General features: G+C 35.7%; 1 pseudogene; it reads left to right on the top strand.

Annotated features, from left to right (window-relative positions):
- Window positions 1-8,694: 8,694 nt before the first annotated feature.
- Window positions 8,695-9,839, top strand: LOC102965756 (annotated as a pseudogene).
- The last annotated feature ends 3,270 nt before the right edge of the window (window positions 9,840-13,109 follow it).

The raw sequence follows: 13,109 nt of genomic DNA, 5'->3' as shown, positions 1-13,109 counted from the left end.
TGGCAGTAGAGTAATTTTTGATGACACATTTAAGATATTTTTGTTAAGAATTCTATTTAGTCTAAGGTAGTCTAGTTTGATCATCTTTCTGAACATGAGGGAATGTGAAGTACATAGTCTCATTCAATTTGGTATTAATTTCAAAGAATTCAAGTTTAAGTAAAGAGTGGTATGTTTAATCTAAAGTAGTAGTAAGATACATTATGAAACCCTTAAGCTTTTCTCAAATCAGTTTCTGTTAGAAGTAAGTCCTAATGTCCTTAAGCATCCATTAAATATAATAAATTAACTGCTTTCCTGTGCATCTATAATGTTACTTGTTATGTTCTGTCTTGAAAAAATTGATAAAATAATCAAATCATTTTCTGTATTTGGTAGCATTGTAAAAGTCTTCAAGAATCACTCCATATTACCTATAGGATAAAATCCAACCTTCTTAAAATGACACGTAAAAGCCTCATTGACCTGGCCTTGGACACCTTGTCCAGATCTGTCACCAGCCCCTCACTCTAGCCTCCAAGGAATTGCTTATAGTTCTCCCCCAACACAGTGAAGCTTCTCACTTGTACTATTGAAATGTTTGTTTTTGTCAGTTCCATTTAACAGCTTAATATGTATTCATCTCTTCCAAGTAACCATCAGGGATCTTCTTCTCCAAGAGGAGGCTAGCTTATTGCCTGTCTGTCTTTCTTGTTAAGACTTGTCCAGAAAATACCAGTGAGCTCCACCATACTTTTTATTGTCTTATGCTTTCCAAGAGCTGGAGAATTTGTATATGACAGTGTGCTTCCACCTATACTTCATCCCTATCTACTATGGTGAGGATCTTAGTCATTTGGGAAGCTACACCTTGCCAAAAGTTAGCATTCTGCCAGGGGTTGTCACCATCCTATTTACCACTAACAGTGTAGTCCTTGTTGACATCTGACCAAGTGACACAATTCCTAAAGCTCATTCTGAAGGCTGCCCTCTAACACCACCTCTCATTACAACTCTCTTACTTTGTAATCCTTTTACCCCTCAACCAAAGCAAAAAGGATGGTGAAACAGACAAATTTAGGTTATTAATTTGGGAGGCAGTCTTAGGAAGCACAGTGAGTGAGTAGAGTAGTGAGACAATGAAAGTAAAGAATGTGTCATCATTTTACCATGTGGAAAACAGGGCTGCAGTTAATAATGGGGGCACTCTAAGAATCTCTAAAGGACACACGTCACAATGTTCCACAGAAAACAGGACTACCAGTACCATCCCTTATTGGTTGAGGGTTTCTGCAGGTGTTGGTGTGCTAATTCCCCGTTTCCACTTCAGGTCTACAGTGGTAGGTGGAGTAAACTCCCAAAGTGCTAGAAAGTCTTGAGATAAAGGATTTCACATGAAGCTATCAGCCTCATTTGGATACTTATGATCGTAGCTCTAACTGAATTTAGATGGGTTGAGCTGATATAAGGCATAGAATTTGCAGTGTCTGCTGTATTGTCTCATGACTTCTTTGCATAATGTCACATATTTATAACTATCTGTATTTATATTTTCCATGCTAGACTGAGAAATTTGAGAGAAAATTATGCATGACAGCCCCTGGCACATGTTGTTCAGTGTGATAACTGTCAACAAATTCTATTGATTCAATTTTCCAACCAGTTCTTGAGTTTGCCTTCCAAACTCTCCCCAGAACTCTACACATTTCCCTGTTTTTTCCCCACCTAAGTGCCAGAGTACCTTCATAACTGAATTTTCTATTGCTTCTCTTACTTTCCCTTTTTCCATCTTTCTGATTGCTGCAGTGGTGAACTCCCTAAAGATTCCACTGTTTAAACTTCTTAAAATATCATGCAAGCTCCTCACATTGTATAAGAGCTACCGTTTAGTAAGTGTCTTTGTATGAGACCAATTCAGAACACTTTGAAAACGTCATTTTATAATTTTACCAACTGAAAAAAATATTCACAGGAAAATACCTGACTTTTGGGAAGAAAAAGTTACAAGGGCTGTTGTTCTTTGTAATATTTATATATAACATGGGCCACCCCAGCCTTCAGTAAAAATTGAATTTCTGTAGCATAAGTAGCTCATATTTCTCTGTTTCTAATCCCCATCTTTAGGACCTTACTTAACTGATGTGGCATCCTCCAAAATGTCCTCCAGTATTTCTGAGTATTTTTCAGGAGTGACCCATGTGAGTTTATAAAACTAATCTGTCAGCTCCCATGGGACACAACAGACTATAGATGTTACTGCTGAATTATAGTCCTCAAAGTGCCCACTAAATATGAGAATGTGGAAAAATCAGCATATTTCTTGTTTTGTTTTGTTTTATTGAAAAAAAAAAACACTATTTTATACCTGGGAATTTTATAGCACCTTTATCTGAAACTATAATTTTTTTAAAAAAGACTTTTATTTATTTATTTATTTATTTATTTATTCATTTTTGAGAGAGAAAGTGAGAGTGAGCAGGGTAGGGGCAGAGAGAGGGAGATAGAGGATCTGAAGCGTGCTCTGCACTGACAGCAGAGACCCCGATGCAGGGCTTGAACTCAAGAACCATGAGATCATGACCTGAACTGAAGTCAGATGCTTAAACCAACTGAGCTACTCAGGTTGCCTTGAAAATAAAATCTTTTAAGCTTTTATTCATAGACCTCTCTCTTTTTTTCTCGAAAAAACATGTTAGTCCTTGAGGGGTTGAATTTGAACCACTGTGAAAGGCAGAGTTCTGCTTTTCTCAGAGACAACATTCCTTTTTCATGCTGAGGATGTTGTAACTCAGCCATGCCCTTCCATGTGCCTATCAAGAGGCTCTGCTTCGGTTGGTCCACCAGGTTACATGACATGGTCATATCTGCATCCCAGGAAACAATGTGCTTAAATTTCAATTGCATTTTCTGCTGAAAGTGTATGTTCTTTATAAATATTTTTAACACAATAAAACAAGAAAAATGATCAAAAGTATAATTCTTATATAATCTCATAATTTTTATTTTACCTTCCAATCCGTATTTGAATGTATACAAAATATAAATTACTTTTTTAAAACTAAAAGGCATAGAAATTTTAAGAGTAAGTTGATTTAGGTCCCATATATTTAAAAGTCTTCTAAATGTATATATTGTTTTATAGTGTATAACATCATATATGAAAGAAACATTATTCTCTGCTGATGTGCACCCTGGGAAGGTCATGGATTTTTTAAAAGTAGAAGAGGTGAGGGTACATGACTGACTAAAGATCAATTCAGAAACATGTGTTCATTTTGAGAGGATTTAGAGTCATGGTTGAACAATGGCTTAACCTCTTCAATAAAAGCTGTTCACAGAAACCCACAAAGTCACATTTGCCACATTTCTGCCAGGAGTGGCATAGAATTTAGAGAGCTGGGATTTTGTCTTTTAGAAGTCAAGCTCTCCAGCACAGTTAATAGATTCTTTTTGAAATTTCCTCATCCTACTGTGGAATAAAAAAAGATATCCTTCAAAGAGAAAACCTATAATGGTCCCTTGTCAGGAAGGTCATGGAGAAGATTTTTGCTTTATAATATATAACCCCAACACCCCTTGCTATCTTAAGGTTTTATGAATTAATGCTATTTTTTCCTCTCCATAGTTCATGTCTCTAACATGATTTATGATCAGTTTACCTCCATGTTTTCTATAGAAGTTGCTCCAGGTTACCTTCAATAAAAGAAAGGTCAGTTGATAAAAAATGAGGTTAAAATTACAATGAGATTTTTTAACACTAAACACTAAACCCACTGAGAGAAGAGTATTACTGAAACTAGCCAGAAATGTAACCATGTAACAGAAAATCTGCAAGATGGGTAATCCACAGTCAGGTGATTAAAGCATTACTAGACTGGACCTTGGAATTTGAGTAATAGAATTTAGTTTCTGTGAGTGTTTTTATATGATTTTATGATTTTTCCCAGCAACATGTATGTGAGATACTGGAAAACTGATGTTATCAGGGTGATCCTGCTGATGAGATAGACTAAAAGAACTGAAGAACTCATCTGGAGTCTGTTAGATCTGTCAAATTCAAATTTCTATCAAATTATTAGGGACATTTCAATAATAATAGGAAATGTCCTCACAGATGGTGGTACTTAAAGGAATGAATACTGGATTTGGAGTAAGTAGTCTGGGTTCAGTCACTTTTTAAAATGCCTTTTACTTTAAGCAACTGATGTTACCTCCTCATCTGCAGGGTGAGATTATTAATACCAGTTTTCTAGGGCCATTGTGAAGATTTCAGTAATAAATGTGAAAATGTCTGGTATATGGTAGGAAACTCAGTAAGCCTTAGGTAAGCCTGAAACTGTTTGCTAAAAATTAAGAAAAATATTATTGCTTTATCAAAAAGGACTTTTAACTCCTTCTTGACATGCTTGCTGTAACACAAGCATTAGGGTATTTTGTCTCTTTAGAAAGAAATAATTTTTACTTACATGAAGTTTGCTCAGTAATACCTTAATCCATCTGTAAATCTTGTGATATTAGTAGCATTTCCACATCTCCTTCCTAACTTTTACCACAACCCTCTCCTAAGACTTGCACCCCATCTGATCCTGTTTCATTATTTCCTCAAGGTACATCCTGCATTTAATCATCTTGGAATTCATCCAAAATCTGGCCACTGTCAATATACCCTGATGATCACGTATATGGAAACAAAAAGATGGTGATGGAGAAATGGGGTTTGAAACAAAGATAAGATTAGCCTTTCCCCAAGCTAACTTATGCATTTTGATTGTATTTTCAGGGGAACAGTACTATTCTCTAAAGGGGCAATTCTCTGTTGAAGAGGGCATATTTTGCAGAGTTGACGATTCTTCATGTGTACAGAAAGTACACATGTAGACTTTCATAAAAATAAATCATGCCCAATTTATAACTGAATTTCAAAGTCTTAAACATTTATTTTCAGTAGTTTGCATATGACATGTTTATTCCATTCTGTTTAGTAAACTAGTGAGACATAAATGGGTGTCTCAAGACTTTTCACTTCAAACTGAGAGAATTCAAATTCAAAGACAGGAATTAAATGTAGATTCTGGATGTTATTATTTGTGCTTCTTGGACAAACCACTTATACCTCTAGGTCTCAATTTCTGTCTTCTCAAAATGTTTAAAATATAGTTTACCAAACAAATATAAATATTGTTTAGAGAATAAAAGGGCCTAAGATTGGTATGTACTGGTCATATATTAGATTCCTTCAATAGACAGAAACGTATTGTTTCTTAATAATGATGTTTTTCACAACTATACTGAATTAAGGTTCATTAGCATGCCTTACAAAGTGGCATAATTTTGATAATATTAACAATAGTCATACCTAAATTTATTAGAGCTCTATTGTATACAAAATAATTGTATGTACATTATTTCATTTGATTCCCAAAGCTTATGAGGTTAATTAGTAAAATGAAAAATCATTACATAATTTTAGAAATGTGAAAGAACTGAAGTTCTTAAAATTATTTGATTTAAATCACAGACATAAAGTTAGGACAAGAACCCTGGCATTTTTGCCTTCAAATTTCAATATTTCTACCAAACTATGCTATATGTTGTATAATTTTTTAATTTGGGGGAAATAATTATTAGAAACTATGTTTCTCTCACTAAATAAAGATAGCAAAATGGTAAAATGTTTAAGTTTTGTGAAGTTTCTATTAGTCATCAATTACAAAGAAATAATGATAGAAGTAAGATAATCCTTCTCTTCTTACTATTATTCTATACTAACCCAGAAATGTTTTTATTTTTTATGCTTATTTTTCATTTTTTGAGAGAGAGAGAGAGAGAGAGAGAGAAAGAATGAGGGAGGCACAAAGAGAGGAGAAAGAGGAAATCCCAAGCAGGCTCCACACTGTCAATGCAGAGCCTGATGTGGGACTTGAACCCATGCACCACAAGATCATGACCTGAGTTGAAATCAAGAGTTGGACGCTTAGCCAACTGAGCCACACAGGTGCCCCCAGAAATATGTTTCCAGTTCTATATCCTGAAATAAATTTGTTACATAGACAACCTAAGAATTCTGGATTATTTTCTAATAAATAACAATTTTCATACATGAATTGGTATTTACTTTACAAGTCAACTTTTTATGTTCATATAGGAGATCAGACTGGTAACTGTGAATCAGAGCTCATGACCTGAAATGGGTAAGGTGATCTGAATTGAGATGTTTAAATTGCAAGACAGAACAATTGAAATGTGAGTGTATGTTGAATGCCTTTATCATATAAGATTCAACTCATATGTATCTAACTAACAAGATCTTGGTTCCCTTGTATTGTATTCTTTGACTGTATTCCATGTAATGTAATAAAATGGAAAGAAAAACGGCTGCTTTACACACTTTAAAATAAAAGTAGATCTTAAAGACAAAGCCAAATATTAAAATTTTTCTGAACTTCCTTGTCCTCAGGAGAAGTTATTATAAAATCTGAATGGCATACCTATTTTGTGTTTTGTAAATCTTCTTCATACGTAGGATATTTTACATCTTTGCAGCTATTATTGGAACCCCAAATTGAATCTCTATTAACAGTTCAATCACTATACCACCTGACAGTGGCCACGGGAGTTCTCGTGAGAGAACTATTTCGAGAGAAATAGCATTATACATGTAGATTTATATATACATACATAACATGTAATAGACCTATTCATATTGATGCACTGTCATTTGTGCTGGATAATCACTATGATTCTATTTCACTTAAAGTTATGTTAGTAACAAAAATTAATTAAAAGTTATGAAAACAGACTTGTTTGAATGATATTTGAATTATATTTATTGCTTTATATCAGTTCCAAGTAGATGTACTTGACTTGGGAACAAGTATGTAGACTTGGGACCATCTCAACACAAATAGAGCAAATAAGTGAGAATTATTTCCTGAAACAACGCATTGTAAGAAGCTTCACCCCTCTTGTTATACAAAATAATTTCTTACATTTCTTAATATGTATGATTTCTTACAAAAGTGTATTAATTTACTCTATCTTTGCTCTAGTATAGTTGCAGTAGTTCCCATTAAAAAGGAATTTTACCATTAGAATATCCTTTTGTCTTCTAAAAAAAAATACAGATGTTAAGTCATTAGTATTGAACAATAACAGTAGCTTCTTACAACCACAAGATGGAAGGTAATGGTGTTCCCAGCACCGTCAGGAATATTGCTCTCTGTGATAGGTAGAATTGCAAGATATCCTCTAAGATTCCCATTCTGATATGGACACATTATATGATCCCTTCTCCTTGAGTGTGGTGAGAACCTGGGATATGTTTATAGAGACTCAGAAGGAGAAGAGAAAGAATGTGGTGACAAAATTTTGAAGATGGAATGGCTGAAAATTTCCAAAACTGCTGAAGAAAATAAACCATATGTTAAAGAAAACCTAAGACTCCAAAGTAGGATTTTAACAAAATTAATCTATGTAGTAACACAACAGACTAAAATTGCAAGAAGAGCAAAGACAAAAGAAATTTTAACATGCCCCAGAGAAAAACAACATGATACCTTCAAAGGAACAACAATAAAACTTAAGTCTATTTTCTCAACAACAATGATAAAAGCTAGAAGACAAATTATATTTTTAAAGTGCTGAAATAAAATAACTGTCAATCTAGGAGTTTAAAGATTGAGAAAAAATTCTTTTGGAATGAAAATGAGAAAAGCCATTTACAGACACACAAAACTTGAAAGAATTTACCATAATAGAAATGAAGTAAAGGAAACACTAAATATTGCTTTTTTAAACAGTGAGAGAATAGAAGCTTGGAGATACAGACAGAAATTAAGGCTATAAATATATTGGTGAATCCAAATATTAATTCTACCAAAATAGTAATAATAGTAAAGTGTTGATAAGTTTAAATTCATAATTAATATGCATAAGAACAGTGTGTTGGGAAGGGTGAAGAGAGTTAAAATGCCTGAAGTTTCTTGTTCTGTCTGGAATAAAGCACAAAACTTGTGGTTAACTTAGACCAAAATAAGTCAAGATTCATATTTTCATCTCTGCAATAACCAGTAAAACAATGGTAAACAAGTTTAAAAGTTCTATGTTGTTTACTCTGTGTTTGTCATGTTCTAGATAGGTGAATTGCCTTTCTTTGTCCTGTTCTTTATTCCAGGAGGCTGACGTTACGTGGACATTCTTGTCCTTTGACCCTTGTTAGCTTCAGCTAACTGGCATTGGCATGAAATATAAGGTTAAGAGAATAAAGATTGGGTATATCCCCCAATTCTATCTTTATGGCAGTTATTACATCCTACTAAAGGTACACACTAGAGAGCTGTATTCAGTGACTCCAGGCTCCATTGTCTCCTTTTCCTTTTTTACCCTTTAGCCTACTGGAAGACAGGGGGCCCCACAGAAAATAGATGTGCTCTAGGTGCAATGAACCAGTCCTCCACTACACTAGACACTGACTGCAGGTACAAGAGTGAGCCCAGCTGAGAGCATCTGCGCCTGGCACAGACCAGCAGTACAATGATCTGAGCCCAAGGCAAGTTGTTAACCCACAGAATGACCAGTTAATAAACTTCGGATCTCTAAAGCCATTCACTTTTAGGTACGTTGGTGCATGATGGGTGTGGGGGAATGCATGTGAAGTCATCAAGGCTGGTGGCAGGCAGGATCGGTTGGTTTGAAGGAGAGGAAACAAAGACTGAACCCAAGCTGGGCACAGGTGATGGCTGCAGTACTGCTGAGAGCCAAAGACAACAGTGAAGGTATTCCCAATGTCAGTCACCAGTGACAACCTGAGTCCACATGACAGGCTGGACTGGATCAGGGAGTCTCTCTCTGCAGGTGAATCTGACGAAGATTGAACAGTTGCCCTCAGGGGCTGCCTATTGTCAGTTTATGGATGGCCTGTTCCCTGGCTCCATGGCCTTGAAGAAGGTGAAATTCCAGGCTAAGCTGAGTACATCCAGAAGTTCAAGACACTACAAGCAGGTCTTAAAAGAATGGGTGTTGACAAAATAATTCCTGTGGACAAATTAGTGAAAGGAAAGTTTCAGGACAATTTTGAATTTGTTCAGTGGTTCAAAAAGGTTTTTTTGGCCTTCGTTGTTTTGTTTTTTGTTTTTTGTTTATTTATTTATTTTGATAGAGAAAGAGAATAAAAGAGAGAGATTTCAAGGTGGGGGAGGAGCTGAGAGAGAGGGGGAGATAAAGATTCCCAAGCAGGCTGGACATGGGACTCAGTCCCATGAACTGTGATTGTGACCTGAGCCGAGATCAAAAGTCAGAGGCTTAACCGTCTGGGCCACCCAGGCACCTCTCAAGAAGTTTTATGATGCAAGCTGTGATGGAAAACACTATGACCCTGTAACTGCCAGATAAGGAAGAACTTCAGCGGCTTCCTCCCCTGTTGTTCCAGCTCTGAGCAAACCCAGGAAACCTCTCAGCTCTAGCAGTGCAGCTCCGCTGAGGCCCATTGCAACACTCAGAACTACCGCAGCCCCTAAGGCTGGCTGGGGCACGGTATGAAAGGATCCTGATGCAGGCAACAGGGATGGCAAGCAGTTGAATTGATGCAGCAGGTCAGTGTATTGAAACTTATCATTGAAAACTTGGAGAAAGAGAGAGACTTTTGCTTTGGAAAGCTAAGGAACATTGAATTGAGTTGCCTGGAGGTTGAGGGGGGAAACAACCCTGTATTGCAGAGGATCATGTACATTCTCTATGCCACATATGAAGGCTTTGTGGTACCCGATGAAGGGGGCCCACGGAAGAACAAGAAGAGTATTAGCAGCCTGGACCAGCAGAGGAGCATTCAAAGTCTTCACTCTAGGTCACATACTTCACTGTAAAATACTCCGTTTTATTATTCTTAGAAGACTCACTGTTTGTTGTTTTTTTTTTTTTTTCATAAGCAAAAATTACCTCTTTTTAAAGGGCACTTCATTTTCAATGAGTTTAAGTTAGGAGTTGTAGCAGAGCAGTATTAACATCCAATTGGTTCGTCCAGGGAACAAAGAGGCTGGCCATGGGGCTCTCCATGTGGACCCTGGTAATACTGATTGCTGGAGAAGGTGTTTTTATGTAACACACTGAGGTTGAGACCTTGGTAGAGAAATATAAAGACTGGCTTGAATTCGAAGCTAATGTGAAATCTTGGCAGAGAACGTTTTAATAAATAAATGTCTTCAGAGTATTTAAAATACGCTTCCATATTTCAAAATAAAAATATAACACCACAGGAGATTTTACATGGTTGACATTGTGTCTGGGAAGGAAGGGCCAGACCTCGGGATCTTTGGAATCTGCTGTTCATAGGCCTTGCAGGGCTGTTTGAAGCTGCAAAGGCCTAGACCTTAGCCCAGAAGGAAAGCTGAAATAGTGGCTCTGTAAAGCCATTTGGTGTCCTTACCAATCATACTGCTGCTTTAAGAAGCAAGAGGCATTGTTGCCCGAATGAATAGAGGGCATATTTCAGCCCTGAGATCTGAGTTGGAGAGCTTGAATTTCAGTGGACATTTCTCTGATGATTTTTCCAGTTATCCCTGAAATTTCTATATATTGTGCTTTTTGGGAAATGAGGTGTGTCCACATTTTAAAGACTGGGCACATCAGCTACTTTTGGAGACTTGCTCACATCTCTTGGATTTGAATGGGGCTGTGTCCCATTTTTCTGTCTTTTAAGTCTACATTTAATATGTTTCTCTTCCCTGTTTCCCTTGCCTATCGGGGATTCCTCTTTGGCTCCTTAAAGTTTGCCACTTAGAGTGTAAGTTCATCAGGCAGATGGTCACATTGCAAGTTCTTTCTGGACCTCTGGCAAAGACAGTGACCAGTGAAGCCACAGCTACCTTGGGACCTGCAAAGCTGGGTATTCTCGGTACCTGCTGTCCACAGCCATCCACTGTTACTGGAATACTTAGCCAGTGCACTAATGTCTCTGGAGATAAATTCATTAGTGTGTTACTAAGTGTTCATTTTCTTCTGTAGAAAATATAGTACTGTGTCTGAATTGCTTATTGATATTTAAACTATTCCATTTCTTAACAATTCCTCATTTGCTTTGCCCCTAGCCTATTCAGTTCCTTTGTTTGGCAGAATTCTGCAAAATGTGTGTCACCCACTACTGATATTGTTCAGCCCCCGATGTATTTGTATTGATTTCTTTCTGGTGGTAGATTCTCCTAACAAGTGTGTAGAAAGCAGGTATTTTATGATAAAATTGTTGTGTAGTGTGTGCTCTGATGGAATTCACAGATTCGGTGATTGACAATGCCAAAAAAGTGCAAGTAACTAGCCATTGTTCAAATAACAGTGGTTCTGTTTCTCTTTTGTGGCCTTTTAGACTTTTGTTGCCCTAAAATTCCATTTTATTGGAAACTCATTTTCCACCTGATCTTTCTTGACAGGGTTTCTTTTCCCACTTTAAGCAGTTTCTAAATAAAATTCTGTATTTCAAGAGAGAAAAAAAGCCACTCACTTCTAGAGACCTTTATTATGAAACTAAAGCTAACTGAGAGAGTTATTAATAATACTCATAAATGCATTTAGAATCCTTGTGACAGTAGCAAGAGTGAAGAAAATCTAATAGATTTTAGGAAGCCAAAGGTCATTTCCAAATTGAAAATATTTTTTCTGAGTAGATTGTAGATTAAGTTTATTACATAAAGTTTAGGCGGTGCCTCTCTGGATAATTAAATATCTCTAGAGTCTATTTTTTCATCTTTAAAATGAAGAAGTTCAAGGAAGATGATCATCATCTCTAAAATTCCATGCAGTTTTATTGCAGCAGATTCACCATAGATGTTGATTTTTATGATGGACTTGTAAGTCACAGTCCACTTGGAAAAGGTACAGTGTTCCTGTGTCCCAGCTCTCTCTCTCTTGAATATAACTGAAGTGTTGTACCAAAATTTATGGTAAGAATAATTCTTTATGACTTCTTTCTGCGAATAAAATAATACTCTAATTCTTAAAAATTTGTACCAATTTTTCAATTCCAAATAATTAAAAATCTGTGGACTTGAGATATGTTAACGGCAAGGGCAAAGAATATAAGAGAAGAGAAACTAGGCAGATACCAGACCTTTCTTGGAATTTACGGGAATCTTTGTTGTGTTAATTTTTATTGTGCTTTGTTGTGCTACTGGAGCAAGTGTATTCCATTGGTTACTTATATTAGAATCACCACGGTGTTGTTAGAAATGTAGATATCTAGAGTCATTCTTTGATTTTCTGAATTGACTTCTTTGAGTTTTCAGAATTATCATTGGGTTTCTGAACTTTTAGTGCACCTTGAATCACCTATATTCTTGAGATTCTAAAACTAAAATACAGACATACTAGATATAATATGTGACTTTTAATCTATATTTCTGTGAAGAATTTACAGGTGGTCAAAAACACATGCTATGAAGAATATTGCTTCAAAGAGCTCTTTATTAGTTTCAATAATTGGTAAATCCTTGGCAATATACTCAGTACAGTGCCTCATTATAGGAGGTGCTTAATTGATATTTGTCATTGATGATTCATTTAGATCTATTATATTTTTCAGAATGGGCAAGATAATATTATTTTTAGTTCTTAACATCGAATAATTTAGGATAGATATATCAACTATGTATATGTGTATGTGTGTATATATATATATATATATATATATATATATATACAGTAAAACCTTGGTTTGTGAACATAATTCATTCCAGAAACATGTTTGTAATCCAAAGAACTTGTGTATCAAAGTGAATTTCCCTATAAGAAATAATGGAAAACCAAAAATATTCATATAAAAATTATTACAGTACTATTATATAATACAAAATAATAAAGAAAATACAAAATATAAAGAAAAATAAATAAATTAACCTGCACTTAACTTTGAAAACCTTTGTGGCTGGTGTGAGGGAGACAGGAGACAGGAGGGTTATTGTATAGTATGACTTTCACTATCACGAAAAGAATCACTGCCATCTATTGGTTCAATAGACTCTTTTTCCTTTTGTGTAACTTTAACAAGGAACCTATCCAATACCACTTGCTTTTGCCCCCTTTTGAGGATTTCATGGAAATGGGCCATTGTATTGTCATTAAATAGATTCATTGCTTGCACTGCTACA

The sequence above is a fragment of the Panthera tigris genome, chromosome C2, assembly GCF_018350195.1.
Source record: "Panthera tigris isolate Pti1 chromosome C2, P.tigris_Pti1_mat1.1, whole genome shotgun sequence".
Classification (NCBI taxonomy): Eukaryota; Metazoa; Chordata; class Mammalia; order Carnivora; family Felidae; genus Panthera; species Panthera tigris.
The sequence above is the reverse complement of the archived record's forward strand: the minus strand, read 5'-3'. Positions and strand labels throughout refer to the sequence as shown.